Consider the following 21,141-nt stretch of genomic DNA (forward strand, 5'->3'; position numbering starts at 1 on the left):
AGGCTCCCTGCTGAGCAGAGAGCCCGATGGATGCGGGGCTCAATCCCAGGACCCTGGGATCATGACCTGAGCCGAAGGCAGAGGCATTAACCCACTGAGCCACCCAGGCGCCCCTAATGAATATTATTTAAGTGAGTTTATATCTTAAGCTTTGAGTGCACAGAAGGCTCTTTGATCCACTTTTTAATGGTTTCAATTCAGTTCTAAGAAAACTGACAGTAGGAAAAAAACTGACTTCTTGATAGATCAGGGATAATGCCTAACATATAACTTATATATTTTATCTGTAGTCTTCATCAGCTCTTAAATTGCAACTATAAATATTGACTCTATTTTACTCATTAGAAAACTGTTCAAATGTATCTACTCTAAGGGCATGAAATAATGTTTATAATATAAATATGAGATGAATTTTACTCATCTAGGCCTTCTCTTTACATATGTTTAAATTTAAATGAGGATATCTCAGGATCAAATGGATAACAAGGTAAAAAATAAAGATTCCCTTTTCTCTCCACAAAGGGGTTGAGTGGCTGCCTGCACACCATGGACATTTTATTATATGTATAACAAACTATTACCCATAGACCTTTGACCTTTGCCAGATAAGGTCAGTGTCCAAGGCACTAGTTCTTCATCTCACTGGGGCATATACTAAGGATATAAAATTTGGTGCAGATTTCCAACTTCTGATGCTTCAGAGTGTATATACCTTTTATTCCATGCTATGCCATACTATGGGCCAAAGGAAAAGCAACCAATATTGCACAGAGCTGTGGAAGTCCTAAAGTAACAAAAGATGGTGTGACTTTGCAAAATCCATTGACTTAAAGGATAAATATAAAAACATTGTTGCTAAACTTGTTCAAGATGTTGCCAATAACATAAATGAAGAAGCTGAGGATGGTACCCCTACTGCTATTGTTCTGACACACTCTATTGCCAAAGGTGGCTTTGGGAGGATTAGCAAAAATGCTAATCCAGTGGAAATCAGAAGAGGTGTGATGTTATCTCTTGATGTTGTAATTGCTGAACTTAAGAAGCAGTCTAAACTTGCGACAACCCGTACAGAAACTGCTCAGTTTTCAGTGATTTCTGCAAGTGGAGACAAAAGAATCGGCAAGGTCATTTCTGATGCAATGAAGAAGGCTAGAACAAAGGGTGTTAATAGAGCAAAGGATGGACAAATACTACACGAGGAATTAGAAATTCTTGAAGGCATGAAGTTTGATTGAGGTTCTATTTCTCCATACTTTAATAAATCAGGTCAGAAATGTGAATTCCAAGATGCCTATTTTCTATTGAATGAAAAGAAAATTTCTAGCATCCAGTATATTGTATCTGTTTCTGAAATTGCCCATGCTTGCCATAAGCCCTTGGTCATAACTGATGGAGTTGGTCTAAGTACATTAATTTTGAATACACTAAAATCTGGTCTTCAGGTTATAGTGGTCAAAGCTCTTGGTTTTGGTGAGAATAGAACCAGATTAAAGACATGGCTATTGCTATTGCTACTGGTAGTACCATGTTTGGAGAGAGATAGACTCTAAATCTTGAAAATGTTCAACCTCATGACTGAGGAAAAGTTGGAGAATTCATTGTACCAAGGATGATGCCATGCTCTTAAAAGGAAATGTGGGAAGGCTCAAATTGAAAACTATATTCAATAAATCATCAAGCACTTAGATATCACAGCTATTAAAAATGAAAAGGAAAAATAAATGATCATCTGGCAAAAATCTGAGATGCAGTAGGTATGCCCAGTTTGGTGGGATAAATGGTGTTGAAATGAATGAAAAGAAATTTAGGGATGTCCCCAGTGATATGAGCTGCTGTTGAAGAAGGCATAGTTCTTGGAGGGGTTTGTGCTCTATGCCAGTGCATTCCAGCTTGGACTTAATAACTCCAGCTAATGAAGATCAAAAATCAATATAGAAATGATTAAAAGAACACTTGAAATCCCTGCAGTGGTCATTGCTAAGAATGCAGGCATTGAAGGATCACTGATAATTGAGAAAGTTATGTAAAGTTCCTCAGAAATTAGTTATGACCCTATGTTTGGAGATATGTGAATATGACGGAAAAAGGAATCCTGGGCCCAGCTATGGTTGAAAGAACTGGTTTATTAGATGCTGCTGGAGTAGCCACTCTGTTAAGTAGAGTAGAAATTATAGTCAAGAAATTCTTAAAGAAGAGGAGAACTCTGGAATAGGTCGAATGGGTGGAATGGCAGTTGCCATTCTGATTTCTAGAACTGGGCTTTACCATTATTAATGAACTATGAGAAGAAGCTCAGGACAGTACTCCTCACCAATAACTGCAGAGAAGTCAGTTGAAGGAAATGACTGAAGAAAAGGCTGGCTGATATTTAAGAAAATCACTATAATCACAAGTTACTGGTTTCAGTTGACAGTAAATAATGGTTTGCTGCTGTCACTGTCCATGCTGGCAAATCATTTATCTTGTATTTTTTAATAAAAAAGACATTTGTACATTCCTGACAACAGGGTACAAGAGCCATGTTCCAATGTACTGCTTTCAACTTAAATCACTGAGGCAGTTTTACTACATTTAACTATTCTGTTAAAATCAGGGTTTTAATATTTGTCCTCACTAAATGAGAAGTTAAGAAATGGCTTTCCTGAGGAGAATAACAATAATTATGTACAAAGTAGAGAAATATTCAATTAAGTGGCAACACTTTGGTAATAAAACTTTGTTTCCAGTTTAAAAGAAATAAATTTGATTTGTGAAGAAAATCATATTCAATTTTTGGCATAACCATAAATATTTCCACAATAAATATAAATTTAAGAGTAAATGGAAAAGTATTTCTGTTGTTTAAAACTGTGGATAACATGAAAATGCAATATATTTAGGTAGGGTAAAAAACTGGGAAATTATTTCTGTGTATGGTTACTGGTTCTAGCAGCTAATATGCCACTCAGATTAAGTACTAATATAAAATATGAAAACCTTTTCCTCATAGAAATTTTCATGCAGAAATAGAAAAGCCACGTATGTACAACCCTCAATACAATTAATCTGCATACACTAAAAATTTTAGACTCTAATTAAACATTTTAATACTTTTAACACCTTAGGGCCGTTTAATTTCTATTATACCAGTGGAAAAATTAAAACATAGTGTATCAGTCTTTGAAGAAATCAATTATTGAAGCACCAAATTGCTGCCACAATTCTGTATTTGTTTTCATTCATTTTACTATATTAACAATTTTTCATTCATTTTACTATATTAACAATTTTTCTACCATAATTATTTAGAAAGCATAATATCAAGAAAACAGTGCTCCAGAAGTTAAAAAGACATAATCCTTACCTTCCAGTTGGAAAATCTAGAAAAGCCATACCAAAAAAAGTTAATAATAAAGAGCTTCCTAAATGTCTTATCTGAGAATATAAGGAATGAAAAGATCGAACCTAACTAAAGGTGAGGAAATGGATTACTCTGGTCCTTTTTAGTGAAAGTGTCAGAAGTCCAATTCAAATGATTTTATGGGAAAAAATAATTTGGGCTCATATAACTGCAAAGATAAAACATCAGGCTAAATATAGTTTGCATAAAGATGGATTTAGAAACATAAAAGAAGCAATTAAAACTATCTCACATCAGATTCTTTCTCTTTGTTTTGTTGTCAAAAAACTTACTGCATGTAATAGAAAATTTGAATCTTGAGCTTGGTATCTCAAAAAAAAAAATCGATACAATTGAGAAATCCACACTGCAAAGCACACACACACACACACACACTCACACACACACACACACACACACACACATATATATATATATATATATATATATATATATAGAGAGAGAGAGAGAGAGAGATAGATATAGATATAGATGTGAAGATATGGAGAATACTTGAGTAGTAGTTGCACATTGAAGAACTGGTATGTAGACAGACATATGGGTAGTATGATAGTGGTTTAAGTTGAATTTTGTAGTTAGTAGATGCTGCTTTAAATTTTACACTTGTTTTCCTAGCAAATCACTCGGCTGCTCAAAAATAGATTCTCCACATGTCCAAAATAGAGATAACAGGTCTTTTTTGTTTGTTTGTTTGTTTTGTTTATTTATTTGACAGAGAGAGAGAGACAGTGAGAGAGGGAACACAAACCGGGGAGTAGGAGAGGGAGAAGCAGGCTTCCCTACAGAGCAAGGAGCCAATGTGGGGCTTGATCCCAGGGTCCTGGGATCATGACCTGAGCCAAAGGCAGATGCTCAACAACTGAGCCACCCAGGTGTCCTGAGATAACAGGTCTTAACAGGGCACAAGTCTTGCCAAATAATAAAGTCTCAAATACTGTATAAGAATGTTGTCATTATTACTTATTATAGAGACATTGCCTTGCAAAGTCTAAAGGGTTGTAGAGCTGGAGATTAGTAGTCAGATTTTATGCCTATAACGATATTCTATGATCTCCTAAAACACTTTATTTCCATAACACTTTATTTCATAGACTTTTTATTGACATTCCCCGCCACATCTACTTAATTATTAGCATTTGAATCTCATACCTGCCAACTAGATCATTTCACTCAGCATATAAACATGAAGCTATTTCTCCAATCTAAAAAACATGTTTTTGAATATACCTCTTTTTGCAAATCAAAGATTTGCTCATACTCAATATTTTCATTTACTCTACTTCCGTGTTTTAATCCCATTCTGATAATACTGTTATATCTTCCTATACTTATGTGTAAACTGTAATACTTTAAGCTCTTGGTAGTGGAACTGTGAGGGTATAAGCATATTTAATTTTATTAAATATCACCAAACAGCTATTTGAGTGGTTGTAACAATTTGCATTTATAATATTAGTGGATAAGGGATTCTGATATTCTTTTTTTCAAGATTTTATTTATTAATTTGTCAGAGAGAGAGAGCGAGAGAGCGAGCACACAAGCAGGCAGTGGCACGCAGAGGCAGAGAGGGAAGCAGGCTCCCTGCTGAGCAAGGAGCCCGATGCAGAACTCGATTCCAGGACCCCGGGAAAGACCTGAGCTGAAGGCAGATGCTTAACCAACGGAGCCACCCATGTGTCCCAGGGATTCTGATATTCTGTATTCATGCCAGCATTTGATACTGTTGTTTTTATTTGTTTTGTTTGCTTGTTGTTTGTTCATGTTTGCTTTTGGTCATAATAATAGAATGATAATTCATAATTTCAAGCTTTTGCTGATTAGTATAATTGGAAGTAGTTTTATATAATTTCTATGTATTAACTTTTAATATATATTCATTGATATATTGAATACCTTCATATATTTTGGATATTAATTGCTTGCATGCATTCAAAATATTTTCTTTGTCAGTGACATACTTTATCATATTTTGATACAAAGAAGGTTTTTAACATAAAAAATAAAATTTACTAGTTTTTCATGAAGGCTTATGCTTTTCATCTTCTTAAGAAACCCTTTCCCCCGTTGAGATCATAAAGTTATCTTATATGAATACCTTTAACATTTCTGCATTACAGAAATGTCTTTAAGCATATATTAATATGATCATCTTTTACATTAAGATTTTCCTTAAAAAAAAAGATTTTCCTTTTACATTAAGATTTTTAATCTACCTAGGATTATTTTAATGTGGAATTTGATTTAAATTCCCTTTGGCTAGTTAACTAATTTTTGCATTTGGACTTGTCCATTCTTTCTCCATTAATCAGGAGTGTAATTTCTGCTTCTCCATCTCCCACTTTCCCTGCTTGTGTTCCCTCCCTCACGGTGTGTGCCTCTCTCTCAAATAAATAAATAAAATCTTTAAAAAAAGAAAAGCTTAGAACTCCCTAATTTGATGAAAAACATCACTGTTCATATCCAAGAAGCTCAATCAACTCCAAATAGGATAAATACAAAACTCCTACATAGAAATTTAGAGTCACACTGTATAAGGGGGAAAAGAAAGGGGGTGGGCAAACCAGAAAATAGACTCTTAACTATAGAGAGCAAACAGAGGGTTGCTGGAGAGGAGGTAAGCAGAGAGATGGGGTCCATGGAAAATCAGAAGTAAGAGGGCACTTGTGATGAGCACTGGGTGTTGTATGCAAGTGATGAATCACTAGATTCTACACCTGAGACTGATGTTACACTGTATGTGAACTGTAATTTTAATAAAAACTTGAAAAAATATTTATATTACAAGAAATACTAAAGAAAGTTCTTCGGATTGAAATGAAATAACACCATGCCATTATTATTATTTTTTAAAGATTTTATTTATTTATTTGATATAAGGAGATCACAAGTAGGCAGAGAGGCAGGGAGGAAGCAGGCTCCCTGCTGAGCAGAGAGCCTGATGCAGGGCTAGATCTCAGGACCCTGGGATCATGACCTGAGCCGAAGGCAGAAGCTTAACCCACTGAGCCACCCAGGCGCCCCACACCATGCCGTTATTAGGAAGATATGAAGAACACCAAAAATGTTAAATATATAAATTACTTAAAATTAGGGAAAGTTGTCTAAGCCTGAAAATGGAAGAAGGAAATAATATGAATGAACATTAAGGCAGCTCTTTGAGGTGATGGTAATATTCTGAAACCAGACTGTCATGATGGCTGCACACTTATATACATTTGCTGACAATGGATTGTAGACTTAAATAGATGAAGGGTCTTTTGGTAACTAAATTATACTTAAATAAAGTTATTTTTTAAAAAAATCAATCAACATAATCATATTTACAGAAGAAAGAAGCAATACCAGATGATCATATTAATATATGCTTAAAGACATTTGACATAATTTCTTATATATTAATGATAAAAATCTCTCAACAATTTAAGGATAGAAGAAAACATTCTTAACCTGGGAAAAAGCATCAACAAAAACTTACACCTAACCTCATACTTAAAAAAAAAGAAACTAAACAGTTTCCTCCTTATAATTTGAACAAGTCATGCACATCTAGTTTCACTCTTCTTATTAGAGATTTCACTGGAAGTCCTAGCCAATGCCATAAGTAAAATAAATGATAAAATAAAATGTATACAGACTTAAAAGGAAAATTTAAAACTGTTTATAGTCACAAAAAATGTGCTTGTTTACATAGAAAATACCAGGAAATGTATCCCAGTTCCTAGACATAAAAAGAAAAAGTCAAGTTACCAGAATACAAGATCAGTGTACAAAATTGGTTATATTTCTTCTATTTATTATTAAAAACCAATTGAAAGCTGAAATAAAAACTTTTCTTTAAATTGCTCCAAAATTAGATATTTTGGTCAAAAACCTAACATAGTATGTGTAGGATTAGTACATTGAAAATTATATAAAACCAATAAAAGAAATAAAATGCATAAATAAATGGAGAGATATAGCATGCTCCTGGATTTGAAATCTCAATATAATTACCATGCTAATTCTCTCAATTGTTGCATAGATTAAAGAGATCCCAATCAAGCCCCAGCAGGACCTTGTGTAGATATCTATAATCTGGATCTGAATTGTTTATGAACACGAAATTACTGTTATAGCTCAAATGATGTTGAAAAGAACAAAGCTAGAAGTCTCAGTATTGGATTTTAAGTATAACTATATTAAGCTACAGTAATCAAACTGTTAAGGGTGAGAGAGAATCTGCTGTGTGAATGGAGGTCTTGGTCCTTGGATTCCTCAGAAGATTTAGGTGAGGATCCACACTCAGAATAAAGACAGCCAGAAGGAAAGTAGCAAGCACAAAGCAGTTTATTAAGGCGAAAGTACACTCTGAAGGTGAGAGAACCAGCAGGTTGAACCCGCCCCAGATTGTTTTGGAACAGGTTTAATTGGGTCTCTCTAGGCTGGGAAGAGATGTAACAAACAGTGGGGTAGTTTCTACTGGAGGCTGTTTCCATTCCTTTAGGAAACTTCTCCCATGGGTTGAGAAAGGGCATTGTTTTTGTTTTTGTTTTCTTTTCTTTTCTTTTCCTTTAAGACTTGTTTATTTATTTGAGAGAGAGAGAGAGAGAGAGAGCAGGGGGAGGGGCAAAGGCAAAGGGAGAGAATCCTCAAGCTGACACCCTGCTGAGCCTGGAGCCAGAATTTGGGGTTCCATCCCAGGACCCTGAGTTCATGACCTGACCTGAAATCTATAGTCAGATGCTTAACTGACTGAGGGACCCAGGTCCCCTGGGAGGAGAAGTTTTGACCCTACAAGGTATATACCAGAATATTCAAGGTAGCCTTTCTCCATGGGGTGGGGCTGTTCCCAAAATGTAAATGCATTATAATGAGTTTAGGGGTTATCTTGGAGCAGAGATGGAGCATGTTCTGCACTCTTGGCTCTTAATCTGTCAGCCCCAAGGTTTTGGAAGCCACAAGGTCAGGAGGTTGAGTTTATGGGCTTATAATGTGTAGTTTATTTACCATCTGTGTTTTCTCAGCTCATGTCCCTATCATTCCCTTTCAAGGACTTGGGACTCTACCTCAGACCTTCCTTCTACTCCTCTCACCTAGCTTCTACCTAACAAAACTGTTGTAATCTTTGAGAAAGGATAGACATGTGGATGTGTAAAAGAGAATAGAGTGCAGAAATAGACACATAGAATCCAGTGATTTTGACAAAGGTGCAAAAGGTACTTCAATGGAGAAAGGATAATCTTTGCAACGGATTGTGGCATAAAAACTGAATACCAGTATATAAAAAATTGAACATGATTTCTGCCTTTGTAGAGGAGGAAAATATTTTTTTTTTCCCATTTTAGGTTATCCAGCTGGAGCCCTGTCCATGAGACTGACTAAAGACAGATTAATAACAGAAAAAGCAAACAGAAGTTTAATAACACGTGCATAGCACTTATAAGTGGGAGTACCTAGAGATACAGAACTCAAAATCTAGTTAGAACTTGAATTTGTAGATCATCTTAGGCTTTAAATTAAAAAAAAAAAAAAGGGAAGAAAGAGAGAGAGCGAGCTATCTGTGGCTTCTGGGTAGAGAAGACAAGTTATGAAAAAGTGACCCCAAAAATAATGATAAGTTTTATTCAGTAAGGTGTGTTTTGCAGTTTTAGGTCAGTGTTTTCTCCACTGATAAGAGTTAAGAGTCCTCCTCTTCCTGGCAGGAATCTTTACAAATAGAAATTTCCTTCATAAATTTAAATTTCATTAAAAAGGAGAATTTTGTGCCCTGTTTTCAGAGCTTTTTTTTGAGTCTGGTAGTTCTCAGTGGCCTTTAGCTCAAAATAATCTATACGCCAAAGAGGTGTATTTTGGGATGGCATAGTCTGGTACCTCTTACCTTATACTTCATACAAAAATCAATCCAAAATGAAGGATAAATCTAAATGTAAATGTAAAATAATATTTTTTAAAAGAAAACTTATGAGAAAATATTTATGACCTCAGATTAACCCAGCTGCTCTGTTAAAACATCAAAAGCATGATTTTTTAAAAATATTTGATAATTGGGTTTATCAAAATCAACAATTTTTGCTTTGGGAAAGATATTGTTAATAGAATACAGAGATAAACTAACAACTGAAGAAAATACTTTTTCCATATCTTTTGAAGTACAATATGTAAAATATTTGAATTAATTTGTATATTTGAATAATAACTCACCACTGAAGATATACTGATGGCAAATATGCACAATAAAAGATGCTCAACATTCTTAGTCATGGAAAGTGCAAGTTAAAAACTCAATGCAATAACCTCTGCACAACCAAAATGTTTTTAAAATAACAACAATAAGCATTGAGGATCTAAGCAAATGTGACTTTCAGATATTGTTGGAAGGAAAGCAAAATCATATTTTTTTTTATAAACGTAAACATACTCTTACCATATATCCAGCAACTCCTTTCCCAGGTGTTTACTCAGAGAAATAAAAGCTTTTGCTGCAAAATAACCTGCATATGAATGTTCGTAGCAGCATAATTCGTAATTGTCAAAACCTACAAACAGATGTCCTTATGGGTAAGCACTCATACAGTGGTGTGCCACTTAGCAATAAAAAGGAAATACTGTTACATACTGTTACATGCAGCAATGTAGATAAGTCTAAATGCATCACACTTCCTGAAAGAAGCCAAAATCAAAAGGCTACACACTGTATCACACTCTGTGATTTCACTTATATGACATTCTGGAAAAGTGAGAGGTATCAGGAAGGAAAATAGTAGTAGAATGAGATGGGGGGAGGAATTAAGGAAGACAGAATGTTTTTATGGTAAGGGAACTCTTCTGTATCACAGTCATGGTTGTGATTACCCATCTCTATGAATTTCTCAAAATACACTCAATGTGTATAAATGTATTCATTTCAATTTTGAATTGAATTCATATCTATCTATCTATTGATATGTATGTATATATTCTATTCAGTAAATTCAGAGTATATGTATATATTCTATTTAGTAAATTTTATGTGGATGCATATACATACCTGTATTATAAATATTACTGTATGTAATTAGGATGAATTTAAATAAAATTCTAATTAGACAAGATGTCTCCTTTTCTTCTCAATGCTTCCATCATACTCTTCATCCACTAGTCTCTCCTTCCTTCTCCTGAATTTCTTGAGTTCTTTCATTTTATAATTTCTCTTTTTAGCTACATCTTCTATACCATTTAATCTATTCACAGAGTTTTAATAACTACTACTCTATTTTTCTTAGAAGCTCTAGTTATTTTTCCTGTTTTGCATTTTTGAATAGTATCTTCTTTCTTTTCCATTATCTTATACTATCTTTTATTTGTTAAAATATCTTATGTATCTATTTACTAATCTATACAAAATAATATGGTTTTTATTATTTTTTTATAGGCCAATGTTCTACTAAGTGACATATAGGATGCATATCTTTCTTTCTCTCAGTCTTGTTGTTTTTTTTTTCTTTTTTTTTTTTTTTTTTTTTTTTTTTTCATTGTCTTATTTGCCTGGACTTTCTCTTCGGAAATTTGTCAGTATTGTGATCCTCCAGAGAATATTTGCTTTTGCTTTTGCTTTTACTAGGCACCTTGGTGAACTAACAATAAGGACCAATCTAATTAAATTCTTAGCTTGGAGTTACTTGAGTCAGGTAGTTGGTGTAAATAAAATCCCCAGCCATTCTAAGAGGAAGTCTGCAGTTAAAAAGTCTCAGGGGATACTCTTTCTTTTTATCCTTTCAAGATGAGAAAGAAAAGTTTTTTTGTCAACTACTTTTGATACTGGGCATATTGTTTCTATAAATTTTGCCAAGTTTATAAACTTTCAAAGGAGATTTGTGCAGGTATTTCTGTTTCAGCTCTGTAAAAAGTTTTCAAGGACCTTGAAACATGTATTCCATCCTCTGTGTAATTGTTGTATCCTCAGTCTCTTTGACTTTTTTTTTTTTTAAGATTTTATTTATGTAGGGGCGCCTGGGTGGCTCAGTGGGTTAAAGCCTCTGCCTTCAGCTCAGGTCATGATCCCAAGGTCCTGAGATCGAGCCTCACATTGGGCTCTCTGCTCAGCAGGGAGCCTGCTTCCTCCTCTCTCTGACTGCCTCTCTGCCTACTTGTGATCTCTGTCTGTCAAATACATAAATTAAAAAAAAATAAAATACATTAAAAAAAAAGATTTTATTTATGTATTTGACAGAGAGAGATCACAAGTAGGCAGAGAGGCAGAGAGAGAGGAGGAAGCAGGCAAGCAGGCTCTGCTGAGCAGAGAGCCTGATGTGGAGCTCGATCCCAGGACTCTGGGATCATGACCTGAGCCGAAGGCAGAGGCTTAACCCACTGATCCACCCAGGCGCCCCTTATCCTCAGTCTCTTGATTAAAGAAATTGACAAATGCTCACTGGACAGGTGTTTTCCATGGACAGCTGTCTTTATCACTGTAGAATCCTATATTGCCACAGAGTTTTTCCTTATTTCCTTGAAAACCTAACTATGGTTTTTTTGGCGGGGGGCTTGGAGGAGGCAGTGGCAGAGGGAGAGAGAGAATATTAAGGAGGCTTTACATTCTCTGGGGCCCCAACAGAGGGCTCTTCTACTCAGATCTCCAGACCCTGAGATCATGACCCTGAGATCATGACCTGAGCCTAAATCAAGAGTAGGACGCTTAACCTACTGAGCCACCCAGGTGTCCTATAACTATGCTTTTGAAACGTTGTCAGTTCTACTTAGTTTAGCATTTTTAGTTGTATTTAATAGGGCTTTTTTTAAGGTATTGTAGGAAATACAGTTGGCTATATTGCCATAAACAAAAGTGGTTATTATTAATTATGTAATTGTTTTTATTTAACTCCAAATTAATAACTATCCTCATAGTTTATTTGAATTTGGCTGGACGTTTCAAAGCCAGAATATGCCACTCCAAATTATGCCTCTTTGGCAGAAGGATTTTTTTTGAGAAACCATAGACAAAGGAGAAATTCTGAAAACAGAGTAGAAGTTATCTGTTTGTAAGGGAAATTTATATTACACCCAAAGGAAATTTCTATTTGTAAAACCGTCTTCATTTCTGTACCAGGAAGAGAAGGATTACCCAAATCATAAGAGAATCTTATGGCAAATGCACGGACTTTCACACTTAAAAGAGCTCAGTCTAGTTTCTGCTGTTTTTCCTGGTTGCCTCCGCTTATGTGGCCTCCCCATACCCTTCCCTTATTCCTGTTGTCTTTAGCTGAAGATGGTATTTAGGCGTAGACTGCTTTTTAAGATTTATTTATTTATTTATTTTAACAGGAGACAGAAAGTGAGAGAGCAGGTGTGAGTGGGAGCAGGGGGAGGGGCAAAGGGAGAAGAAGAGAATCTCAGGCAGACTCCCCATGAAGCTCAGAACCCCCTGCCAGGACTTGATCTCAGGACCTGGAGATCATGACCTGAGCTGAAATCAGAGCTGGATGCTTAACCGACAGAGCTACTCTAGCACTTAATAAGCTGAGATTCTAAGCCACCTCTGAGAATTACTCATTTTTCCTTGGTTATCTCCCACGTATACATAAATTATACATACTTGTAAATTTCTGTTTGTTTTCTCTTGTTAATCTGTCTTTTGTAACAGGGACCCTACCTGAGAATTCAGAAGAGTAAAAGGAAAATTATTTTTTCCACTCCTATCATAGCAAATATTTTTCTATTTTGACTGGAGAGATCATATAAGAAGTGTACTTTACATGTGACTGTTATAACTAAATTTATTTCTATTTATTCCAAGAAGTGATAATTATGCTAATCATAATCCCAGCCAACGAGCCATATTGCATATGTAGGTAGGGAATGCATGACCTAGAAGCATGTCCAGAAGCAGAGAAGTTATGCTCCAAGTAGGTCACACACATATTTGGCAAGCATGAGGAATAGGTTCATCAACCTAGAATTGTCTAGCTAATGTGAATCAATCCCAAATGGATAAACAAAGGGGTTTGAATTTAATGTGAGCATAGTTCACTAAAATGTTCCCAGGTGAGGAAGGCACAGGGGAAATTCTAAGAATAAAGAACTGGAGATGAAAAAATGAAGAAAAAGGAACACCATAGGAAAAGAGAAGAAAGATAATATATTCAAACAAGCATCTTTAAAAATTTGACTATGCCCTCAGATTCAATTTGTAGATTCAAATTAAAACTACATTGAGATGTCACCTTATACCAGTTAGAATGGCCAAAATTAGCAAGACAGGAAACAACATGTGTCGGAGAGGATGTGGAGAAAGGGGAACCCTCTCACTGTTGGTGGGAATGCAAGTTGGTGCAGCCTCTTTGGAGAACAGTGTGGAGATTCCTCAAGAAATTCAAAATAGAACTTCCCTATGACCCTGCCATTGCACTTCTGCGTATTTACCGCAAAGATACAGATGTCGTGAAAAGAAGGGCCATCTGTACCCCAATGTTTATAGCAGCAATGGCCATGGTCACCAAACTGTGGAAAGAACCAAGATGCCCTTCAACGGATGAATGGATAAGGAAGATGTGGTGTATATACACTATGGAGTATTATGCCTCCATCGAAAGGATGAATACCCAACTTTTGTAACAGCATGGACGGGACTGGAAGAGATTATGCTGAGTGAAATAAGTCAAGCAGAGAGAGTCAATTATCATATGGTTTCACTTATTTGTGGAGCATAACAAATAGCATGGAGGACATGGGGAGTTAGAGAGGAGAAGGGAGTTGAGGGAAATTGGAAGGGGAGGTGAATCATGAGAGACTATGGACTCTGAAAAACAATCTGAGGGTTTTGAATGGGTTGGGGGTGGGAGGTCGGGGTACCAGGTGGTGGGTATTATAGAGGGTACGGATTGCATGGAGCACTGGATGTGGTGCAAAAATAATGAATACTGTTATGCTGAAAATAAAAAATAAATTTAAAAAAAAGAAAAAAAATTGACTATGTCATTACTACAACTCACTCATCCCAACTCCTTCCCCCGTGAAGCCTAAGGATCCTCATCAAACCTCTATTACACATTATTTCTGTGCCTTCTTCGCTTGGAGTATGCTCACAGGGTGGCACAAAGAGTTCTACACTTACCTATAGGAGCAGTCTTAATTCCCTCCCCATACCTGCAAAAAATAAAGTTTCAAGGTGTTCCTGGGTAGTCCAGTCAGTTGATCATCTGATTCTTGATGTTGGCACAGTCCATGATCTCAGGGTCTTGAGATGGAGCCCTGGCTCTGCCCTTGGGGTGTCTGCTTGAGACACCCTCTCTGTCAGCCCCTTTCCCCCAACATACATGCTCTCTTTCTCTCTGTCTCTCTCTCTCTAAAATAAATAAATAAATAAATCTTTAAAAAAAAGATTTCAAAATGTGTCATCCTATATTGCAGTTTGCTAGGAAAGCATGTCTTTGCAGATGTGTACTTGTTTTGTTTTGATTTTCTTGTTATTTACATAAATCAGGAATAAGTGAAAATATGATTACAAAAGAACATTTTAAGTGTTCTTAAATAGAATAAACATTTTAAGTAAGGTAGTTACTTGAATTTTCTTATTTATCCATTTTCTACTTACTTCTTGGGATATTAAGTAGTTATTTCAGCTTATATAATGATTTCTTAAATATATTTAGGAATCAAACCTGATTATTGAAGTTTCTTAAAAAAGGTACCACAGCAATTATACTATAATACAGCATGACAAAGGATATTTAGGGTTTATAAAATCATTAATTTGACAGATATGAGTATTAAGATTTATTAGGATATTATTTGATAATGATTCAGCATATTCTGATCTTTAAACCAAACTTTCAATTACATTTAAGGTTAAAGGAAACCATCAAAAGACATGGAAGTATATTAATATACCACAGTTGATTAAGAACAATTACTTAAGTATTTACATAAATGATTATTTTGAAATATTGAAATATAGACTTGTCATTATCCCACTTGGTCACAAGCCACATCTGGTTGATTTTTATCTGCTTTGATAGTTTGCTACAATTGGTGATAGTGATTTTAATTAAATTAAACAGACCATTTAAAAAATTTTATGTGTACAGTTATAATTCCTCTAACAAAAATCATAAGCATATGCCTAAATTGTTAATACTTATGAAAAGGTTTTTGAAGTTATAATAATTATAAAACACCTAAAATCAACCATTGAAAAAATTAATATTTTTCTGAAGCATTTGCAATTTACCTAGGACCACAAAGCTAGGGTTTTACTAATTAGAATAATACTGAAATGAAAATACATTTATTCAAATGAGAATAAATAAAATAAACTCAACATGATTATTTCAGGATATACAATAGCTAAGTAATAATTTACAATAGAGATGTAATGCTTCTAAAGCTGTTGGCTCATTATTCTGTCAAGGAATGAAAGGATAATGACTGTTGAAAATTCCTTGTACATGTCATTATATTCTAACTTCAAATATGTCAAATCCTTTACAGACAATTGAATCCATTGGTTCATTCACTAAATTCTCTGGCTTTCAAGCTCACAGAAGGAACTCTTTCGCACATGTCCATGCCAAATTTTCAAGTCCTTTAATTTGTGTTCTCTCATGTTGTTTTTTAATGTTGACCCTTCACTCTTCTAAATACACCCTCAAAATACATTGATAGAGTAGGTCAATAATTATTAAATACAAAGAATAAATAGTGAACACTTTGTGGATCTTTAGAGTAGAAAAGCAAGTATCTAAAATAAAAGAAAGGTACAAAAATGGTATTGAAAATGTAAGTATCAGTGTTGTGAGGAAACTGAAATTTCTACAAGTTCAATTTTGTTGGTTTATAGACCACCATAGTTTTAAAGCAAAACATTTATTAAATGGACACACTTTGAAACTACCTCTGTAAACCAGATCTCAAACTAACTGTCTGAAGACAGGCTTTCCTACAGCCATGTTCCAATAAATATGAAAAGTAAATAGCTCTCTGGAACACGCACTCTTGCTTAGTGGAACTCCACTGTTGTCTATAATCTGACATTCTTCCATTTCACCCATTTTATGTTAGTGTCTACTTGCTTTAAGAATATGAGTTTGTAACCCCTGTGAACCATACCAACCTACTGAAAAGAAACAAGATTATGCCTGTGCTATGAAAAAAAAATCACTTTGTTCGGTTATGATCTTGAAGCTTGCTAGTAGTTACAATGACAACTTCAGTTACAATGACAACTTTAGTTACCTTGTACTTACTATAGACAAGCAGCAGGTATTTTTACCTAATTCTATCATGTATTTTTCATAATAGCATTGTAGATAAAGTGTTTAAATGGTGCTTGTCCTTGGTAGCAAAGGATCAAAGGCATTATATGACATTGCCGAGGTCATACAGCTACAGTTCAGGATTCTGGCTTTCTCAGACAAAATAATAGAATGAAGAAGTTATGATAAAATAATAAACACTCAAAATGATAAACGAGATAAAATGTAATCTCTCTATAGCTGTGTTAAAAATTATTCTTTTCTATGAGTATTTATGGAACAGTTTTAATCACTATCAAGACAGTATCTTGGTGGCCCGGCTCAATCATGAATGTAACTAAATAAGAACTGTTAGGCTTCTGATCAAGGTAGCAACTTGAATTCATTCATTTATTTATTTATTTATTTAAAAAGATTTTATTTATTTATTTGACAGAGATCACAAGTAGGCAGAGAAGCAGGCAGAGAGAGAGGGGGAAGTAGGCTCCCTGCTGAGCAGAGAACCCAATGCAGGGCTCCATCCCAGGACCCTGGGATCATGACCTGAGCTGAAGGCAGAGGCTTTAACACACTGAGCCACCTAGGTGCCCCTAGCAATTTGAATTTATACTCTAAACAAGTAACCATGAAAGATAAAATATTTTTAAAAACATTCAAAATTATATAAATGAAATTAAGAGTTGATACATTTGTCTATGGACATCATACCAATCAGGAAGACATTTGCATGAGTGGAATTTAAAACATAGGTTCTGGGGTACCTGAATGGTTCAGTCAGTTAAGCATCTGACTCTTGATATTGGCTTAGGTCATGATCTCAGAGTTGTGAGATCAAGCCCAAGTCAGGCTCTACACTCACTGGGGAATCTGCTACTCTGTCTTTCCCTCTGTCCCTTCTCCTGTTCTCTCTCTCTCTCTCTCTAAAAATAAATAAATCTTAACAACAAAACAAAACAAAAAAACCCACATGTTTGGGTTCAGGATGAATCAGTGATGAACAGGAGTTTGTATTTACATGAATGCAAATACAAAATTCTGTGATAGCTCTCTGTGATCTGTCTCTCTCTCTCTCACACACACACACATATACACACACACAAGCATCCATCCACCCCCCGCCCATATATATATGCTTTTATCAGGAGCAAAGTAATAGTAGAAGCCAGGTTGACTGATAAGAGGGTAATCTGTTCAAAATATATTTGTATAAGCTAAAATTGTATCAGAATTTGGGTTGTTCCTGGAGACATGGATATCTATGTCTCCAGATACCCCAGTAAAAAAAATTTCAGTGATAAGACAAACTTAGGACCCACTAATATTAAAGGTGATAATGACTAAACCCAGACTGCCTGAGTTTCATGTCAGAAACAATCCAAGTTTCTATGTAGGAAGCACTAGAAAAGGGATACATTGAAGTTAAATATGCATAATTTCATTTTATCATGTATAAATATCAGTTTCCTCTTTATTTTGCCACAATTCTCATCTACCATTAATATTTCATCTGATTTATTTTTTCATTAAATTACAAATTAATTGAGGTAAAATAACATGTCCCTATGTTTCAACATAGTTATTTTATTCTTATTTAAAACAACCAATGAACTGATTTTCAAATACTGACTAATGATGATTATAATGATGATAATGGTGATAGTTATTTAGGAAGCAATGCAAAATATAATAAAAGGAAAAGCATTTTAAACAGGGTGTGAGCATAAATAGATTTGGTATTTATGTTTCTTTGATAGAAGCATATACATTTAGTTTTCCAAAAAAGTTGTAATATGCTGATCCTTATATGCATAAACAACTTTTTTCATAGCATATGTAGATATATTTTTATATAAATTAAAAAGACATATTCATGACTTCCTCCATATTCTCTTTCATAGGAATGTGAAAGCATTATTTTCCTATTTGGGATTTAGTCCAATCACAGTCACATGCCTGAACTGAAGACAGAAGTAGCACAGAGAGCCCCTGAACAAAAGAAATATCAGAGCCATATACACCGACTTTTCAATGTGTTATGAGTTATGCTTACAACATTTATAGCTTGCTATTAATGCTACATTTAAGGGGGTGTTAAAAATCAGTTTATAGTCTTAAAGCGCAACTAAATGATAGGAAATATGGAAAAGAAACTGGTTTGTGGTGACAGAAGCCTTCCTGACATTAAATGTATGACATAAATCATGTCCTTATAAGATAATCAATGAGAAAAACTAGCTGGTTATTCTACTGCAGTTTAGTAATTAAGACAGGCACTTAACGCCAAGTATTTGATCCCTAGTTCATTTATAAAATGCTTGATTTTGGAATATTCTACAGTAAAAACTATACTATTATAGTTCCTCTCTCACATCACAAAGGAGTGGTAAACATGGTGGAAAGTGCTAATTTTTTCAATGTCATTCTGAGACCAACTCTTTACCCTATCAAATTCCCATTTTTTTATGACAACTGATTTCATCCAGGCATAAAATTCATTCAACAAATTCATTTTAATGCCTAAATGATTGAACCTTACTATGTCCTCAATACTCATATATTTTCATTTATAAGAGGAAACAAAGTAATGTGTAAGTTTTCTATTTAGTGGAATTTTAATTATAGATCAAAAGGAAATTTTACCTTGTCGGCAATTTTACCATTTTTTACCCATTTTACCCTGTCGGCAATTTTCAGATTATGGTGTAAGATATCCTTACATTATCTCCTTTTTTTGTTATTGTTTCAAGCTTTTAACTAAATTCTAGTTAGTTAACATATAACATATGATTAGTTTTAGGAGTAGAATTTTGTGATTCATCATTTACATACAACACCCAGTGCTCATCACAAGTGCCCTCTTTAATGCCCAGCACCCAGTCACTCCATCCACCCAACCACTTCCCCAACCACCCTCAGTTTGTCTTCTATGGCTAAGAGTCAGTTGTATGATTCTCTTAAATATATTATTATATGAAGGCAACTACTCTATCTACACATAAAGCAAGAGTTGAAATCATCATCTTTCATTTCTCTGTTTCACTAACTAAAATCATAGTGTACTATGCTATTTCTTTTTTCTTTTTTCCTTTCTACTCCCCCTACCTTTTTTTACATTTACCACACTTCAAATCCTGTTTATGAAATCAAAACTGTGTCATTACACAGCTTTAGTACTCAGGTAGGGTCTAGTATGAATTCTAGCCGTTACACAATTTGAAGTCCTTGAAAGAATGTCAGTTGCAAGCACTTCATGATAAAGCAAAATCATTATAAGAAAAGCAAACCCAGGGTTTTACTTCATCCACAAGGTTTTTGAAATTTTTATTGATTTGTTTCTGAACAAGGCTAATAAGACTGCATTATTTCTGATGTTAACATCCCAGATAAGCAAGAGGCCTATCCATTTTTTAACTTTTATAATAAATTCACCTTGGACTTGAATATATTAAACAACCACTGATAAAGTTATATCACTGTACCTGTAATAAAATGTTACTGAGAGAGGAAGAATATTTGCAGTTGACATGTGAAGCACTATGGAAGAGAAAAAAAAAAACCTCTCAGGTATTTTTAAACACTATAGAATCTACCAGTCTTCATTTAAATGCCAAGAAAAGAAACACACAAATATTCACGCATAGGTAAGCATTTTTGTATAGGTGTCTTCCACAAAGTTTAAGTTCTTTCACTCTAATTAAAGTCCATAAAATGTTGTTCCACCTTAGCATTGAAGAAAGGTTGTAACTGAAGGAGAAAGTGATTTCTTGAGATCCGCTTTCCATGTGAATAAAGACTTCAGATTAGTGTGCAATGCTATCTTTGTCAACCATGCTTCTTGGTGACTTCTACGCTGAGTGTTTTCTTGGTTTAAGCAGAAAAAAATGAAAATTTTGGAAAAAAAAAAAGAAACTTAGAAAAATGATTTCTAGTAGTTGAGATTTAACAAAGGTAAAACATTCTAACCCTTCATTTTAGAGAAAATGAAATAAAGGAGATAGAATAGTGATTTTTTTTTCCAAATTTGGACATAGACATTTCCTATCAGAGCTTGAAAGAGAATGAGTTCTCTCTCTGATGATGAACTCTCCAGGTCTACACTGTGTTTAAAACTAAAATATGAGAGAGGTATGTAGAATCAGTGATTTGGCAACTGACAATAAATGGCTTTCCAGGCACTATGGTGACAATCATTATTAAATAGAATAAAGTTATACCCTCACTTTAAGTTCCAAACCTTCTTGAAGTGATAAAATGACAAAGGGAGTTTCAAACCTTCTTTAAGTGATAGCACCAAGGAGTAAAAGATATTGACTAGATCCAAAGTTTAAACACTGATAGTATGAAACAGAATCTCTATTTGTACTTTCTGTTTTAAAATGTTATATTTCCTAGACACCATTTTACTCTTTCTTTAATTTTCTTTATATATTCTACTCTTGATGGTTACTAGAAAACAAGAAATGTCACTTTGTTCAAGGAATTCACAGTTCAGTTAGGAGCAAAAGATAAATAAAAATTCAAAGCAATTTAAAA

The 21,141-nt window shown here is 34.5% G+C and overlaps 1 pseudogene; it reads left to right on the plus strand.

The window, feature by feature from the left end:
* The first annotated feature begins 475 nt into the window (after positions 1-475).
* Positions 476-2,274, plus strand: LOC131839718 (60 kDa heat shock protein, mitochondrial-like; annotated as a pseudogene).
* Positions 2,275-21,141: the final 18,867 nt, after the last annotated feature.

The sequence above is a fragment of the Mustela lutreola genome, chromosome 8, assembly GCF_030435805.1.
Source record: "Mustela lutreola isolate mMusLut2 chromosome 8, mMusLut2.pri, whole genome shotgun sequence".
Classification (NCBI taxonomy): domain Eukaryota; kingdom Metazoa; phylum Chordata; class Mammalia; order Carnivora; family Mustelidae; genus Mustela; species Mustela lutreola.